Source organism: Triticum dicoccoides, chromosome 4B (assembly GCF_002162155.2).
Source record: "Triticum dicoccoides isolate Atlit2015 ecotype Zavitan chromosome 4B, WEW_v2.0, whole genome shotgun sequence".
NCBI lineage: Eukaryota > Viridiplantae > Streptophyta > Magnoliopsida > Poales > Poaceae > Triticum > Triticum dicoccoides.
In genome coordinates this window covers 461,267,805-461,288,064 of record NC_041387.1, presented here as the reverse complement: position 1 = coordinate 461,288,064, position 20,260 = coordinate 461,267,805, and positions in this window count along the sequence as shown.

Below are 20,260 nucleotides of genomic sequence, written 5' to 3'. Positions count from 1 at the left end.
AGGCCTGGCATTACATAGACAATATTCAGAACAAACTCTTAACACAGGAATATCTCAGCAAAGTAACTATTTACTTCTAAACTGAACACAGGAATAGGAAAAACACTCGACGCTGATCACAACAAGGGCATCCCACTCAAAAATATCAAATGCATGTCTTCTGGCTAACATCAATGAGCAAATTTTGACAAGGTTTTCCAATTCCAATATATTAAACTAACGTCTTCTTGCTAGCATCAATGATTAAACTTTGACAAGCTTTTCGCATTCAAAATATGTAATGCCTATGATTGTGGAGTCCTGTCGTAGCTTCTTGTACTTGTTTGGGCACTTTTTGCCTAGGGCACTCCACATGTAGTTAAATTGCCAATGGTCTCTGCAGACTAGTCATGTCACCGGTGTCTAATAATACTCTGTAAAGCTTCTCGGTCATTCCTTCTGTAATGTAGTGCAAACAGTGACTGCTTCTTTTTGCAAAGTGGAACGACCAACTGGACCCAGTAATGCAGTAGTTTGCCTTGGACACATTGGCTCCTTTTGTGCAGTTCAACTAAAATCAAAGTCGGAATAAAACCGAGCTTTAATTTTGATATCCCTGTAAGCAACAATAGGTATAAGGGAAACAATTACTAAGAAATAACGGTTGATGACTTGTACTTTCTCTTAATGGGAAACAAAGCAGGAGAGTAGCAATTCTCCATCAGTGTGATACATTCATATTGACTAAGACATTATCTTAACAATGCCTTGTTTCAACATGTATAAAGAACGACAAAGCAGAAAAGTACCATTCCTAAAACAATGCAACTGATTCATTTTAACAGAGACATTATCTTAACAATACCTTGGTTAAACATGTAGAAAGAACTACAAAGCAGGATAGTACCATTCCTAACAAGTGTTGCAGTTTTGAATTAAGATTCAGTAGTTAACTAATTCTGAGAGTGGCATTGCTTAATTTTACCAGCGGCATTAGATTAATGAAAAGCATAAACAGTTCCAGGGGAGAGTGGGCGCAACAACAGTATGTGCTTCCATCTACTTATAAAGGGGGGATGCAGAGTTTGTTGTAACAAAGCAACAAGCATCGTGTCTGGGTTGGTCCCATTTTTGTTCACTACTTAATGGGAAAAGACAGCAATACAATAGCTTCAATTCAACATTTATTTAAAAGAGTACCAATACAAGTAGCACAACATCTCAAAGCACACTGCACAATCATGTGGATGAAGGCCTGTACTGACCTTTCATGAGACCACCATGATAAAATACGAATCTGCCAACATGAATAGGAAATCCTATCTCGTTTTGTGCAGTTGCACTAAAATCAAGCAAAGTGTTTCGCGTAGCGAAGCAAAATGTCGCAATAGCAACAAGTTGAATAGATATCCCTGTTTAAACAGAGGAAAAAAAGGAATCAACTACTGGCTAATAAAGGATGATGAAACATGCGGCCACAAAAATGGTAATCCCGCGAATCCCTAACAAGTGTTGCAGTTTTGAAATAAGATTCAATAGTTAATTCTGAGAGTGGCATCAATTACTGGCTTATAAAGGGGGTGATGCTGAATTTGTTGTAACAAAGCAACAAGCATCATGTCTGGGTTGGTCCCATTTTTGTTCAGTACTTAATGGGAAAAGACAGCAATACAATAGCTTCAATTTGACATTTATTTAAAACAGTACCAAAACAAGTAGCACAACATCTCAAAGCACCCTGCACACATGTGGATGAGACCAAGATTTGAAACAACTCGCCACGAAGACTGGAAACAAATCTCGATCTCCTTTTGTGCAGTTCCACCAAAATTAAGCAAAGTCACCGGTGTGACATTCAAGTTGAGCTGCACAAAACACTCTTAAAACATAAGTGTTTCGAGTAGCGAAGCAAAATGTCGCAATAGCAACAAGTTGAATCGACACCCCTGTTTTAACAGAGGCAAAAAAGGAAACAATTACTTGCCGATAAAGGAGGATGAAACAAACAGTGACAGAAAGAAGCATGTAACTTTATCTTGGATGGAAAACAAAGTAGGATAGTAGCATTTCTAAAATGGTTGCATTGATTCATATTAACAGAGACATTCTCTTGAAACAACATTCGTTAAAAAATGTAATTTACTTTTAACAGTGGCATTGCTTCAATTTTCCGGCGGCATTCTTAGATTAACAATAGCAAAATAGCTGTATGGGACATGCCAACACCATGTGCGTCCACACGTATAAATGGGTGATGCATAGTATGTAGCCAAGTAGCATATATGCGTCGGTCCGATATTTGTTCTCTTTGAACCTTCTTCCTATGTGAGGGCAGCAAATCTAGTCCTACACAAACTACCCGCCCCCCCAGTTTCTTTCCCTTTTCAACAAAGAGATTGGTTCCTTACAGATGTGTGTACTGGGTTACCACCTTTTTCCCTTTTCGACCTACAAAGCGGCTGGATAGCCAGTCTATACTACTTTTCGCCCCTCCTTTCCTCATTGAACCACGTCCTAGATTCTTGCTCCAGCCCACCGCGCCCTTCTTTCCTCTTTGAACCAAGACCTAGATTCGACTACAGATCGAAAAAGATCCACATGCAGCTAGAGCAACGACGGTTTCAAAGAACCTTATACCTTGGGGTCATCGGGATGTGGCAAGGCGTGTGGCGGGAGGCCGGATCTGCCCACACTATGTACGTCAGTGAGGAAGAAGGGGTCGGTGGCCCTCCCGCACAGGCACTGGGTGAAAGAGAACAGCGCAACCGGCAGTGGATTGCCTCCCTCGCTGAAGGTGATAGAGTGAACACTACACCTCCTCCCCTTCCCGGTGCAACGGGATACAGACGCCTCCTTCACTAGCTGTGAGGGGGGGAGAGAGAGACAAGAGGCCAACGCAGTCTTGTTTAGATCTGGTGAAGAGAGGGTGAGAGACTGTGAATATTGCAAACCCTAGCACATGAACGCTGAGCCTCCAGCGTGTAACATATATGTAGTGCGGCGAGCGGGTGGAGAGTGCAAACCCTAGCGAACAAGCGCTGAGGCTCCCACTTATATATATACTACTATAGTACGGACTGAGCTTCGGTGCCTTCACTGCACCTGCTTTTGGCTGTATGACAGGTGAGCCAGCCATATTTTGGGCCCACCTGTCATAAACCCAAAGGCAGGTGCACTAAGTCAACGAAGTTGTGTCCATATAGTACTCTCGTGTATACGACTAATATATAGTGGAGTGGTTTTATTATTCTCTCCATAACAACCGTTTTAAATTGTGTAAGTATGAAATGAAACTCTTTGTTTAATGTACAGTGAAGAAAACTAGTACTACATCCGATGAACTAATGATCCACGCCCACGCGTCCTGGTCGCACTTCCTGTCCTTCACGTGTGGTACACTACCCTCCCTTAAGTGAACAACCACACATGCGCCAAATTATCGAAAACGTGTGAGAGTGTGTACAAATAAAGAATTTTAATTTCAATTATCGGAAAGGTTTGAGAGTATTACAAAGTTTGACTTCAGTCAAATCTAATATGCGGAGTAAATAAAAATGGAGGGCTACTACGTCCATCCAGGTTTTTAGTCCACACCATTCTTTAAATCAAAGTTAATAGCTGGACAAATAAAATTACAGGGGAGCTGGAGACAAAGTTGTGAGAAGGCTTAGAAATCAATACAAAACTTATGCTCTTAGTACCAACATCGATCCTTCTTCGAGGAAACATTTGGTTCATAGCCAATTGTGTGATAAAATTGTGCCAACGTGAAAGACGACTGCGTCTCCAACGCAACCAAGGTGAACTGACAAAGGATATCATCTTTGTGCGTAACAAGCAAAGAGCACTGATGGAAGACAACTTGTTTTTCATTGAAAATCGATCAGCTTCACCAGCCGGCGCAACCATGAGGCGCAACCATGAGCATCGATAGGTCATCGTGGTGATGCATCATCCATTTGGCATCAAGTTTGGGTGAGGCACCTATGAAGTTCGACAAATCCTCACTGTGGTCTGTTTCTTCTCAGTAATCAAGCTCGAGGAAGGAAGAACCATGTGGCAGAGGACAGTGAGGCGGAACAACAATGGCCATCCAATTTTGTGGAGTTCCACTAAAATTGAGGAAGACATGCCTGGGTATGGAGACACGCATCGCTATTTCCAAAAATATAAAAAAGGGTTAGCAACAACATCTCAATTGTCAATAAGAATTAATGAAAAGTACACCAACAAACAGAAGCATCATAATTATATCTTGATGGGAACTAAACCAGGATACCCGAGAAAAAAAGCATTTCTTCATTTCACCAGTGATAGTACTACCACCATATGGACAATGACCGCACAACCACCATGTACTTTTTGTCGAAACAACATGTATACCTCCATCGAGGCATAAATCAGGACAACTTTTCGAGTGGAATTTCCTCTATAATAGTACTAGTAGGTGATGTTGGACTAGCCGACGAACCCTAGCTACTATGCATGGGGAGCTGGGGAGTAGTCGCATAGAAGAAAACCCGCACGCAGCAACCTGGGGAGCTGGACCAGTACAAGAAGTTATACCTCAGGTGGGCGAGATGTCATTTAGGCGGGCGGGTGGGATCTGCCCACACGATGGCAGCGAACAAGGGTGCGGAGGATCTTCGTCTGCGCCAGCGCCGGCTCCGAGAGGATGGTTCGCATCGGCTTCCTCCATCGCCGACGGCAACAACGTCAATGCTGCACCTCCTCACCTCCCGCAGCGGACGGGATTCGACCGGATCTGTGACCACCGGTGAGGAGAGAGATAGAGTGGACACTGTCATATTGTTTTGATATGGAGAGTGTGAGAGAGTGAGACGCGAGAAACTCTATCAAACAAGAGGCTATAATGGAGTAAAAAAATCTCTCCATAGTAGTGGTTTTAAATAGAATATGTGCGTTCCCGGAAAAAAGAAACGAAAACTGGCGGAAAATTTTTTAACGGTCTGTGTAGGACACATCTAGATGTGACATAGTTATGTCACATCTAAGTTGATGTCCACTCTGTTTGTGGTCTATTTTTTTGTCCTAGTTTTTTTTGTTTCTTGTTGCTACATTATATACTTGTGGGAGCTTAGATGTGATATCCTTAAATAACATCTAGATGTGAATTAGACAAACTTATTTTCTAACGTACCAAGAAAGAAAACTCGATCAAAAACACGCCCCCGCTTCCAGGTCGCGCACACACACATAGACATAGACATGCATATCCGTGTTTACGTAAAATTACATTTCCATCTCCATCTCCAATCATATTTTTCCAACTGGCACATTATTTACGTGGTTAATTATATACGCAGCAATATTAACATACATCATCTCTTGTTTGCGCACGTCCGGAGCGCTGCCATGGTCGGTCCTGACCAACCCGAACCCTCTTCATCACCCGCGCGTGCTTCCCGCCCGAAACGGTCAGTGCTGCATTCATGCCCGGCGAGAGCAAACGCGACCTCTCACTGGCACCGGCATTGAAGCGGTGCGCCGGCCGAGAGAGCGTCGCCCACGTCGCTTTCGAGTGCATGCGGCTGCTCCGCGTTCAAAGGTCGCAATAGCCGGCTACAACATGCATGTAAAAATTTCTTGGGAGTCTGTGCTATAGCTAGCTGTCCTCCCCCAACTTGTCAATTGCTACGTCTTGAGCTTGCGTTGGTTTTCCTCGAAGAGGAGATGGTGATGCAGCAATAGTAGCGTAAGTATTTCCCTCAGTTTTTGAGAACCAAGGTATCAATCCAGTAGGAGGCTCCTCAAAAGTCCCACGCACCTACACAAACAAACTGAGAACTCGCAACCAACGCAATAAAGGGGTTGTCAATCCCTTCACGGCCACTTGCGAAAGTGAGATCTAATAGAGATAGTATGATAAGATAAATATATTTTTGGTATTTTATAATATAGATGCAAAAAGTAAAGATGCAAATAAAGGTAGATTGAAAGCAAATATGATAAGAGATAGACCCGGGGGCCATAGGTTTCACTAGTGGCTTCTCTCAAGATAGCATAAGTATTACGGTGGGTGAACAAATTACTGTCGAGCAATTGATAGAAAATTGCATAGTTATGAGATTATCTAGGCATGATCATGTATATAGGCATCACATCCATAACAAGTAGACTGACTCCTGCCTGCATCTACTACTATTACTCCACACATCGACCGACTCATGCCTGCATCTAGAGTATTAAGTTCATAAGAACAGAGTAACGCATTAAGCAAGATGACATGATGTAGAGGGATAAACTAAAGCAATATGATATAAACCCCATCTTGTTATCCTCGATGGCAACAATACAATACGTGCCTTGCAGCCCTTTCTGTCACTGGGTAAGGACACCGCAAGATTGAACCCAAAGCTAAGCACTTCTCCCATGGCAAGAAAGATCAATCTAGTAGGCCAAACCAAACTGATAATTTAAGGAGACTTGCAAAGATAACTCAATCATACATAAAAGAATTCAGAGAAGATTCAAATATTATTCATGGATAAACTTGATCATAAACCCACAATTCATCGGATCTCGACAAACACACCGCAAAAAGAATTTACATCGAATAGATCTCCACAAGAGAGGGGGAGAAGATTGTATTGAGATCCAAAAAGAGAGAAGAAGCCATCTAGCAAATAACTATGGACCCGTAGGTCTGTGGTAAACTACTCACTACAAAAAAAATACACTTCCGTGATGATACGTGTTTGTCACAGTAGGTCGCATTTTTTGTCATGCATGTACATCCATGACAAATTTATGACAAAATCAAGATAGTCATACCTGTGCTGTCGTAGAAGTGTTCCATGACCTTACCAAAATTATCATCACGGAAGTGTCCACTTCCATGACGATAAATCGCGCGTCACAGAAGTGCTTTCGTCGGGTGACCGACACGTGGCATCCATCGTAACGGAACGTCATTAAGCTATCGGGTCGGGTTTTGGATCCGATAACCTGTTAACAGCCCCGACCAATGGGGATTTTCCACGTGTAAAATCGCCATTGGCTGGAGGAAACACGTGTCGGCTCATTGTTGGGACAGATGTCATCCACTCATTGGACAGAAGGCGCCTATGATACGTCGACACGTGGCACGGACCAACAGAGGCCCATTCCTGTGAAAAGGCCGGCTCGTTTGACTTGGTCAAAAGGTGACGGGCCGGCCCATGGAAAGCCTGGTAACGGCCTGTTCGCATATAGCCCATTTACAGCCCGCTAACCCAAGGCCCATTACGCCCTACCCGAATTAGGCCCAGTAGCGTCATCTGGGCCATCCAATATGATTCCAGCCTGTTTTCACTTCTGGCCCATGTATGGCCCATGACGTTTTTCGGCCCATATGAGGCCCTATGTAAATCTTGGCCTATTAACGGCCCGTGGTGAAACTGGCCCGCAATGAACAGTGTATCACTTTAGACCCATTAACGGCGCGCCGTGAAACTGGCCCGTAATGAACAGTATATCACTTTATACCCATTAATGGCCCATTATTCAGTTGGGCTGTTTCCAGCCCATGTTATCTTTCGGCCTTCTCAGAGCCCATTTATTCTAAGGCTCATTTCGAGCATTCGTTTACTTACAGCCCGTTACTGTCATTTTTTGCTTGTGGGCCAAATTCAGCCCGTGGTTGCAGTTGGCCCGTTTGTGGTCCGTTAATACATTGGGTCGTTTTCATAGCATCATCAAATACAGCCTATTAACGATGGCCCGTTATGGTCGGCCCATGAACGGACGATTCCAACTCTATCCCGTTTACGGCCATAATGCGGCCTGTTATTGGCCCATGTTTGGCCAATCGATCATACGACCCGTATAAGGCCCATTGATGATATGGCCCGTAGAAGGCCCATTGTTTCTACGACCCGTAGAAGGCCCAATGTTTCTATGACCCGTAGAAGGCCTACTGTTTCTTACGGCCCATAGAAGACCCACTGTTTCTATGGCCCGTAGGAGGCCCAGTGTCACTACAGTAAATATTAGCCCATGGTTATTGTGGCCTGGTTTTAAAAAATAGGTTATTGCAGCCACTAGCAAACCGCGGAAAAAGAACTGCACTGACTACAAGCAAACAAATAAACAAGACAACAAGGAAATAAATAAGCAAGCAACTTATGCTAGGCTATCACGGCTATTACACATATTACATCCACTGGGCATCAAAGTTCACCACCAGTGCAAATATAGGGAACACAGCAGCATATAAACGCCGCAGCAAAACAAGTCCAGAACTGAAACCACTTCAGAAGAGTTCAAGAAACAATATCCTGGGTACCCATAATGCTGGCAAGATGCTTAGCAAGCTTATTAACTTTCTCTTGTTTGGTGCTTAAATCCTCCAGCGCTTGCTGTTGCACAAGAAAGTACGCATCTGAATTATGCAGGGACTTCCTCAGTCCTTCGGCTTCTTGCCGCAGCACAGTTGACTGATGCCTTTCAGCTTGTAGCTGAGACTAAAGAAGCCGAAGTGATTCAGGCAGCGAGTTCGAAGAGCTTGTGCTAGTGGTACTGGCCAGTAACTCGAACACTACATCAACGCAGGACTGTGGGGTTTTCTCACTGTCTACAAGATCGTTTTTATCACCATTCTTGGAGACCAACAGGGTTGTCTCACTATCTTGAACCTTATCTGCATTACTTTCTCTACCCTTGCATAGTGGGGTGCTCTTCTCCAATATTCTATTTGCATACTACAAGAGAAACAAGCAGACACATCACAGGTTTAGCTTGTAGTATACCAAACTCATTTTGGTAAACCGGTTCACTAGTAAGGTGGACAGGATAACAACATGAAACAAACATATATCTATGTACTATGGTCACTGTATTGTCCATATCATTCTAGTTTATGTTCCCCAATCAAGATAGAGACACAGTTCAACTCATATATTTTTAAGATGCAACAGCATAGACAGAATATAAGTGTGAGAAACTACACATCATTGGCAACACTTGTAATGTGCATCACATGAGAACATAACTGTTTATACAACTTAAACAGAAATCAACATAGAGCAAGAAGTTAGAACAACAATCCAGTTAAAGAAATAGGTTTAAAACATACCTGTTGCACCATTGGAGTTTCAATTGGATCCTTCAAATTCGAAAGTAGTTGGTATGAGTAAATACAGTGATGCAACAGCAAAGGAGTATGGACCATAGCTACAGAATCTGACCTGAGAACAGTTGCTCTTCAGCTTTAAACGTGGAGTTTGGATTAGCTGTGGTGGTCTTCGTGCTTTGGGCGCTATAGTAGCTTTACAAACTGCTCGTGTGGGGGTACTCTGTGGTGGACATGGTGCTTTGTTAACTATAAGTGGGTTACTATCCGCTGGGGTTGCGGTTAGATGGGTTGTAGCTGGTTCTCTGCCCAACGGTGTAAGTGTGCAATCTGGAAGAGTCTCGATTATGTGTGGTGGGGCTAGTTTGTGGGCCGGTACAACCATGGTTCTATCTGCATCGACGGGTAGCACTGTCTTTTGTGAAGAACGGGTTTTTGCTCCCTTAGATACTGCCATCACCCCCTCCAATTCAAATGGCTGATAAACAAGAAAAGAAATTGAACGTCCAGGCATTGTATGATAGACAGATGTGGTAATTCACATATATGTTGTCTAACCAAACAGGACAGCATGACACAGTTTCACATATATGATGCCTAACTAAACAGGATAGCATGACAGAGTTTCAGATATATGATGGATAACTTAACATGATATAATGGCATAATTCAACATATGATGAGTACCTAAACAGGATGACATGACAAAACTATATGATGTCTTTCTAAAATAGGTTGGGATGAAATAATTCACATACATGTTGTCTAAGTATACAGGATGGCATGATATAATTGACATGATTGATTCATATACTAAGCAGCTGGCACTCGCATGTATGATCTCTAAACTAAGTAGATAGAATTCAATATTGTGCATATGATGTCTAAACTAAGCAATGCAAGACACCATATGCATCATATGAGAAATATAAACATTGCAACTTAGAGCATACACCTCAGGTGGGATATAGGACTGGTCATCTATCTCTGAATCCTCCTCTGAGGAGCTCCCTGTAACCATCGAGATATATGCTTCAACAGGTACCATTGCCTGCTCTGAAGACCTTGTTTTCACTCCAGATTTTCCCATAACCGGCTCAAATGGCTGATACACATGAAGAGTAGTTCAATATACACAGATTGTCAACAAATGGAATACATAATGAAAAAAATGGCATGAGATAATTCACATATATGATGCCTGGCTCCATGGCAGTGCATAATTCACATATATGATAACTGGCTAAAAAACATGGCATTGCATAATTCACATATCTGATATAGAAAGCAAACATGAGGCATTCACACAAAGCATGTCTAATCTAAGCAGATGGCATGGCAATGCAAGACACCATATGCATGATATGAGCAATATAACCCAGCCAAGTTAGAGCATGCACCTCGGGGGGGGGGGGGATACGACTGGTCATCTCTCTCTAAATCCTCCTCTGAGGAGCTATCTGTAACCAGCAAGAAATCTGCATCGACAGGTAGCACTGACTGCTCAGAAGACCTTGTTTTCACTCCAGATTTTCCCATGACTGACTCAAATGGCTGATGCACAGGAAGAGTAGATGAATGTATAAACATTGTTGACAAATGGAATACATTATGGAAAAAATATGGCATGATACAATTCACATATACGATGACTGGCTAAACATGATGGCATTGCATGATTCATGTATATGATACCTGGCTAAAGAAGATGGCATTGCATAATTCCCATATACTCCCTCCGTTCCTAAATATTTGTCTTTTTAGAGATTTCAAATGGACTACCACAAACGGATGTATATAGACATATTTTAGAGTGTAGATTCACTCATTTTGTTCCGTATGTAGTCACTTGTTGAAATCTCTAAAAAGACAAATATTTAGGAATGGTGGGAGTATGATATAGAAACCAAACAGGTGGCATTCACACAAAGCAAATCTAAACTAAGCTGATGACATATAAGATGTATAATGTAAGCGATGCAAGGCGCCATAAGCATGATATGACCAACATCAGCATGCCAGGTTAGAGCAAACACCTCAGGTGGTAAACAGGCATGGTCGGCTTGAAGGAAATATGCCCTAGAGGCAATAATAAAGTTATTATTTATTTCCTTATAATCATGATAAATGTTTATTATTCATGCTAGAATTGTATTTACCGGAAACATAATACATGTGTGAATACATAGACAAACAAAGTGTCACTAGTATGCCTCTACTTGACTAGCTCGTTAATCAAAGATGGTTATGTTTCCTAACCATGAACAATGAGTTGTTATTTGATTAACGAGGTCACATCATTAGTAGAATGATCTGATTGACATGACCCATTCCATTAGCTTAGCACACGATCGTTTAGTATGTTGCTATTGCTTTCTTCATAACTTATACATGTTCCTATGACTATGAGATTATGCAACTCCCGTTTACCGGAGGAACACTTTGGGTACTACCAAACGTCACAACGTAACTGGGTGATTATAAAGGAGTACTACAGGTGTCTCCAATGGTCGATGTTGGGTTGGCGTATTTCGAGATTAGGATTTGTCACTCCGATTGTCGGAGAGGTATCTCTGGGCCCTCTCGGTAATACACATCACATAAGCCTTGCAAGCATTACAACTAATATGTTAGTTGTGAGATGATGTATTACGGAACGAGTAAAGAGACTTGCCGGTAACGAGATTGAACTAGGTATTGGATACCGACAATCGAATCTCGGGCAAGTAACATACCGATGACAAAGGGAACAACGTATGTTGTTATGCGGTCTGACCGATAAAGATCTTCGTAGAATATGTAGGAGCCAATATGGGCATCCAGGTCCCGCTATTGGTTATTGACCAGAGACGTGTCTCGGTCATGTCTACATTGTTCTCGAACCCGTAGGGTCCGCACGCTTAAGGTTACGATGACAGTTATATTATGAGTTTATGCATTTTGATGTACCGAAGGTTGTTCGGAGTCCCGGATGTGATCACGGACATGACGAGGAGTCTCGAAATGGTCGAGACGTAAAGATTGATATATTGGAAGCCTATATTTGGATATCGGAAGTGTTCCGGGTGAAATCGGGATTTTACCGGAATACCGGGAGGGTTACCGGAACCCCCCGGGAGCTATTTGGGCCATAGTGGGCCTTAGTGGAAAAGAGAAGGGGCTGCCCTAGATGGGCTGCGCGCCCCCCCTTCCCCTAGTCCTATTAGGACTAGGAGAGGTGGCCGGTGAAGGAAATATGCCCTAGAGACAATAATAAAGTTATTATTTATTTCCTTATTTCATGATAAATGTTTATTATTCATGCTAGAATTGTATTAACCGGAAACATAATACATGTGTGAATACATAGACAAACAAAGTGTCACTAGTATGCCTCTACTTGACTAGCTCGTTAATCAAAGATGGTTATGTTTCCTAACCATGAACAATGAGTTGTTATTTGATTAACGAGGTCACATCATTAGTAGAATGATCTGATTGACATGACCCATTCCATTAGCTTAGCACCCGATCGTTTAGTATGTTGCTATTGCTTTCTTCATGACTTATACATGTTCCTATGACTATGAGATTATGCAACTCCCGTTTACCGGAGGAACACTTTGGGTACTACCAAACGTCACAACATAACTGGGTGATTATAAAGGAGTACTACAGGTGTCTCCAATGGTCGATGTTGGGTTGGCGTATTTCGAGATTAGGATTTGTCACTCCGATTGTCGGAGAGGTATCTCTGGGCCCTCTCGGTAATACACATCACATAAAGCCTTGCAAGCATTACAACTAATATGTTAGTTGTGAGATGATGTATTACGGAACGAGTAAAGAGACTTGCCGGTAACGAGATTGAACTAGGTATTGGATACCGACGATCGAATCTCGGGCAAGTAACATACCGATGACAAAGGGAACAACGTATGTTGTTATGCGGTCTGACCGATAAAGATCTTCGTAGAATATGTAGGAGCCAATATGGGCATCCAGGTCCCGCTATTGGTTATTGACCGGAGACGTGTCTCGATCATGTCTACATTGTTCTCGAACCCGTAGGGTCCGCACGCTTAAGGTTACGATGACAGTTATATCATGAGTTTACATGTTTTGATGTACCAAAGGAGTTCGGAGTCTCGGATGAGATCGGGGACATGACGAGGAGTCTCGAAATGGTCGAGACGTAAAGATTCATATATTGGATGATATGGTTAGGCCAAGGGGTCAAGCCCATGAGGCTTTAGGTCGGTGCAAAAGGAGTTTTGCGGAGGCCAGGGGGCCAAACGCCGGAGACCCTGGCGTCTGGCCCTAGGCCAGACGCCGAGGCCCATGGCGTCTGGGCCAGACGCCAAGGATTGTGGCGTTTGGTCCTGGAGTCCGAGTGGGACTCTTGCCTTTCGGGCAAAACCGATTTTGAGGAGGCTTTTGCTCCAAGTTTCGACCCCGGGGCTCAACATATAAATAGAGGGGCAGGGCTAGCACCAAAGGGACAACAAGTTGATCCACGTGATCTATTCCTTAGCCGTGTGCGGTGCCCCCCTCCACCATAGTCCACCTCGATAATATCGCAGCAGTGCTTAGGCGAAGCCCTGCGACGGTAGAACATCAAGATCGTCACCACGCCGTCGTGCTGATGGAACTCTCCCTCGACACTCGGCTGGATCGGAGTTCGAGGGACGTCATCAAGCTGAACATGTGCTAGAACTCGGAGGTGCCGTAGTTTCGGTGCTTGATCGGTCGGGCCGTGAAGACGTACGACTACATCAACCGCGTTGTGCTAACGCTTCCGCTTACGGTCTACAAGGCTATGTAGACAACACTCTCCCCTCTCGTTGCTATGCATCACATGATCTTGCGTGTGCGTAGGAAATTTTTTGAAATTACTCCGAAACCCAACAGTGGCATCCGAGCCTAGGTTATTTATGTTGATGTTATATGCACGAGTAGAACACAAGTGAGTTGTGGACGATACAAGTCATACTGCCTACCAGCATGTCATACTTTGGTTTGGCGGTATTGTTGGACGAGACGACCCGGACCAACCTTACGCGTACGCTTACGCGAGACCGGTTCCCTCGACGTGCTTTGCACATAGATGGCTTGCGGGCGACTGTCTCTCCAACTTTAGTTGAACCGAGTATGGCTACGCCCGGTCCTTGAGAAGGTTAAAACGGAGTCTATTTGACAAACTATCGTTGTGGTTTTGATGCGTAGGTGAGATTGGTTCTTACTTAAGCCCGTAGCAGCCACGTAAAACATGCAACAACAAAGTAGAGGACGTCTAACTTGTTTTTGCAGGGCATGTTGTGATGTGATATGGTCAAGGCATGATGCTAAATTTTATTGTATGAGATGATCATGTTTTTTAACCGAGTTATCGGCAACTGGCAGGAGCCATATGGTTGTCGCTTTATTGTATGCAATGCAATCGCGATGTAATGCTTTACTTTATTACTAAACGGTAGTGATAGTCGTGGAAGCATAAGATTGGCGAGACGACAACGATGCTACGATGGAGATCAAGGTGTCGCACCGGTGACGATGGTGATCATGACGGTGCTTTGGAGATGGAGATCACAAGCACAAGATGATGATGACCATATCATATCACTTATATTGATTGCATGTGATGTTTATCTTTTTATGCATCTTATCTTGCTTTGATTGACGGTAGCATTATAAGATGATCTCTCACTAAATTATCAAGAAGTGTTCTCCCTGAGTATGCACCGTTGCCAAAGTTCGTCGTGCCCAGACACCACGTGATGATCGGGTGTGATAAGCTCTACGTCCATCTACAACGGGTGCAAGCCAGTTTTGCACACGCAGAATACTCAGGTTAAACTTGACGAGCCTAGCATATGCAGATATGGCCTCGGAACACGGAGACCGAAAGGTCGAGCGTGAATCATATAGTAGATATGATCAACATAATGATGTTCACCATTGAAAACTACTCCATCTCACGTGATGATTGGACATAGCTTAGTTGATTTGGATCACGTGATCACTTAGATGATTAGAGAGATGTCTATCTAAGTGGGAGTTCTTAAGTAATATGATTAATTGAACTTAAATTTATCATGAACTTAGTCCTGGTAGTATTTTGCAAATTATAGATCAATAGCTCGCGTTGTTGCTTCCCTGTGTTTATTTTGATATGTTCCTAGAGAAAATTGTGTTGAAAGATGTTAGTAGCAATGATGCGGATTGGATCCGTGATCTGAGGATTATCCTCATTGCTGCACAGAAGAATTATGTCCTTGATGCACCGCTAGGTGACAGACCTATTGCAGGAGCAGATGCAAACATTATGAACGTTTAGCTAGCTCAATATGATGACTACTTGATAGTTTAAGTGCACCATGCTTAACGGCTTAGAATCGGGACTTCAAAGACGTTTTGAACGTCATGGACCATATGAAATGTTCCAGGAGTTGAAGTTAATATTTCAAGCAAATACCCGAGTTGTGAGATATGAAGTCTCCAACAAGTTCTATAGCTAAAAGATGGAGGAGAATCGCTCAACTAGTGAGCATGTGCTCAGATTGTCTGGGTACTACAATCGCTTGAATCAAGTGGGAGTTAATCTTCCAGATAAGATAGTGATTGACAGAATTCTCTAGTCACCATCACCAAGTTAGTAGAACTTCGTGATGAACTATAATATGCAAGGGATAACGGAAACAACTCCCAAGCTCTTCGTGATGATGAAATCAATGAAGGTAGAAATCAAGAAAAACATCAAGTGTTGATGGTTGATAAGACCACTAGTTTCAAGAAAAGGGCAAAGGGAAGAAGGGGAACTTCAAGAAGAACGGCAAGCAAGTTGCTGCTCAAGTAAAGAAGCCCAAGTCTGGTCCTAAGCCTGAGAGTAAGTGCTTCTACTGCAAAGGGACTGGTCACCGGAAACGGAATCACCCCAAGTGATTGGCGGATAAGAAGGATGGCAAAGTGAACATAAGTATATTTGATATACATGTTATTGATGTGTACTTTACTAGTGTTTATAGCAAACCCTAAGTATTTGATACTAGTTCAGTTGCTAAGATTAGTAACTCGAAACGGGAGTTGCAGAATAAATAGAGACTAGTTAAGGGTGAAGTGACGATGTGTGTTGGAAGAGGTTCCAAGATTGATATGATCATCATCGCACACTCCCTATAATTTCGGGATTAGTGTTGAAACTAAATAAGTGTTATTTGGTGTTTGCGTTGAGCATGAATATGATTTGATCATGTTTATTGTAATACGGTTATTCATTTAAGTAAAAGAATAAATTGTTGTTCTGTTTACATGAATAAAACTTTATATGGTTACACACCCAATGAAAATAGTTCATTGGATCTCGATCTTAGTAATACACATATTCATAATATTGAAACCAAAAGATGTAAAGTTAATAATGATAGTGCAACTTATTTATGGCACTGCCGTTTAGGTCATATTGGTGTAAAGCGCATGAAGAAACTCCATGCTGATGGGATTTTGGAATCACTTGATTATGAATCACTTGATGCTTGCGAACCATGCCTTATGGGCAAGATGACTAAAACGCCGTTCTCCGGAACAATGAAGCAAGCAACAGATTTGTTGGAAATCATACATACCGATGTATGTGGTCCGATGAAAGGCTTACAGCAGGTATCATTATTTTCTGACCTTCACAAGATGATTTGAGCAGATATGGGGATATCTACTTGATGAAACATAAGTCTGAAATAATTGAAAGGTTCAAAGAATTTCAGAGTGAAGTGGAAAAATCATCGTAACAAGAAAAATAAAGTTTCTGCGATCTGATCACGGAGACGAATATTTGAGTTACGAGTTTTGTCTTCAATTAAAACAATGTGGAATAGTTTCATAGCTCACGCCACCTGGAACACCACAATGTTATGGTGTGTCCGAACGTCGTAACCACGCTTTATTGGATATGGTGCGATCTATGATGTCTCTTATTGATTTACCATTGTCGTTTTTGGGTTATGCATTAGAGACAGCTGCATTCACGTTAAAAGGGCACCATCTAAATCCGTTGAGACGACACTATATGAACTGTGGTTTAGCAAGAAACCCAAGTTGTCGTTTCTTAAAGTTTGGGGCTGCGATGCTTATGTGGAAAAGTTTCATCCTGATAAGCTCGAACCCAAATCGGAGAAGTGCGTCTTCATAGAATACCCAAAGGAAATTGTTGGGTACACCTTCTATCACAGATCCGGAGGCAAGATATTCGTTGCTAAAATGGATCCTTTCTGGAGAAGGAGTTTCTCTCGAAAGAAGTGAGTGGGAGGAAAGTAGAACTTGATGAGGTAACTGTACCTCCTCCCTTATTGCAAAGTAGTTCATCACAGAAATCAGTTCCTGTGACAAATACACCAATTAGTGAGGAAGCTAATGATATTGATCATAAAACTTCAGATCAAGTTACTACAGAACCTCGTAGGTCTTCCAGAGTAAGATCTGCACCAGAGTGGTGTAGTAATCATGTTCTGGAAGTCATGTTACTAGACCATGATGAACCTACGAATTATGAGGAAGCGATGATGAGCCCAGATTCCGCGAGATGGCTTGAGGCCATAAAATCTGAGATATGATCCATGTATGACAACAAAGTATGGACTTTGATTGACTTGCTCGATGATCAGCAAAGCCATGTTAAATAAATGGATCTTCAAGAGGAAGACGGACACTGATAGTAGTGTTACTATCTACCAAGCTCGACTTGTTGCAAAAGTTTTTCAACAAGTTCAAGGTGTTGAATACGATGAGGTTTTCTCACTCGTATCGATGCTTAAGTCTATCTGAATCATGTTAGCAATTGCCACATTTTATGAAATCTGGCAAATGGATGTCAAAACTGCATTCCTTAATGGATTTATTAAAGAAGAGTTGTATATGATGCAACCAGAAGGTTTTGTCAATCCTAAAGGTGCTAACAAAATGTGCAAGCTCCAGCGATCCATCTATGGACTGGTGCAAGCATCTCGGAGTTGGAATATACGCTTTGATAAGTTGATCAAAGCATATAGTTTTATATGGACTTACGATGAAGCCTGTATTTACAATAAAGTGAGTGGGAGCACTACAGCCTTTCTGATTAGTATATGTGAGTGACATATTGTTGATCAGAAATGATGTAGAATTTTTCTGCAAAGCATAAAGGAGTGTTTTAAAAGAGTTCTTTAAAAAGAAAAGACCTCAGTAAAAAGCTACTTATATATTGAGCATCAAGATCTATTGAGATAGATCAAGACGCTTGATAAGATTTTCAATGAGTACATACCTTGGCAAGATTTTGAAATAGTTCAAAATGGAACAGTTAAAGAAAGAGTTCTTGCCTGTGTTGCAAAGGTATGAAATTGAGTAAGACTCAAATCCCGACCACAGCAGAAAATAGAAAGAGAATGAAAAGTCATTCCCTATGCCTCAGTCATAGGTTCTATAAAGTATGCTATGCTTTGTACCAGACCTATTGTATACCTTGCTCTGTATTTGGCAAGGGAGTACAATAGTGATCTAGGAGTAGATCACTGGACATTGGTCAAGAATATCCTTAGTAAGGACTAAGGAGATGTTTCTCGATTATGGAGGTGATAAAAGAGTTTGTTGTAAAAGTTACATCAGTGCAAACTTTTACACTGATCCAGATGACTCTAAGTCTCAATCTGGATACATATTGAAAGTGGGAGCGATTAGCTAGAGTAGCTCCGTACAGAGCATTAGAATATTTGCAAAATACATACGGCTCTGAATGTGACAGACCCGTTGACTAAGCTTCTCTCACGAGCAAAACATGATCACACCTTAGTACTCTTTGGATGTTAATCACATAGCGATGTGAACTAGATTATTGACTCTAGTAAACCCTTTGGGTGTTGGTCACATGATGATGTGAACTATGGGTGTTAATCATATACAGATGTGAATATTGGTGTTAAATCACATGACGATGTGAACTAGATTATTGACTCTAGTGCAAGTGGGAGACTGAAGGAAATATGCCCTAGAGGCAATAATAAAGTTATTATTTATTTCCTTATAATCATGATAAATGTTTATTATTCATGCTAGAATTGTATTTACCGGAAACATAATACATGTGTGAATACATAGACAAACAAAGTGTCACTAGTATGCCTCTACTTGACTAGCTCGTTAATCAAAGATGGTTATGTTTCCTAACCATGAACAATGAGTTTTTATTTGATTAACGAGGTCACATCATTAGTAGAATGATCTGATTGACATGACCCATTCCATTAGCTTAGCACCCGATCGTTTAGTATGTTGCTATTGCTTTCTTCATGACTTATACATGTTCCTATGACTATGAGATTATGCAACTCCCGTTTACCGGAGGAACACTTTGGGTACTACCAAACGTCACAACGTAACTGGGTGATTATAAAGGAGTACTACAGGTGTCTCCAATGGTCGATGTTGGGTTGGCGTATTTCGAGATTAGGATTTGTCACTCCGATTGTCGGAGAGGTATCTCTGGGCCCTCTCGGTAATACACATAACATAAGCCTTGCAAGCATTACAACTAATATGTTAGTTGTGAGATGATGTATTACGGAACGAGTAAAGAGACTTGCCGGTAACGAGATTGAACTAGGTATTGGATACCGACGATCGAATCTCGGGCAAGTAACATACCGATGACAAAGGGAACAACGTATGTTGTTATGCGGTCTGACCGATAAAGATCTTCGTAGAATATGTAGGAGCCAATATGGGCATCCAGGTCCCGCTATTGGTTATTGACCGGAGACGTGTCTCGATCATGTCTACATTGTTCTCGAACCCGTAGGGTCCGCACGCTTAAGGTTACGATGACAGTTATATCATGAGTTTACATGTTTTGATGTACCGAAGGAGTTCGGAGTCCCGGATGAGATAGGGGACATGACGAGGAGTCTCGAAATGGTCGAGACGTAAAGATTCATATATTGGATGATATGGTTAGGCCAAGGGGTCAAGCCCATGAGGCTTTAGGTCGATGCAAAAGGAGTTTTGTGGAGGCCAGGGGGCCAAACGCCGGAGACCCTGGCGTCTTGCCCTGGGCCAGACGCCGAGGCCCATGGCGTCTGGGCCAGACGCCAAGGATTGTGGCGTTTGGTCCTGGTGTCCGAGTGGGACTCTTGCCTTTCGGGCAAAACCGATTTTGAGGAGGCTTTTGCTCCAAGTTTCGACCCCGGGGCTCAACATATAAAT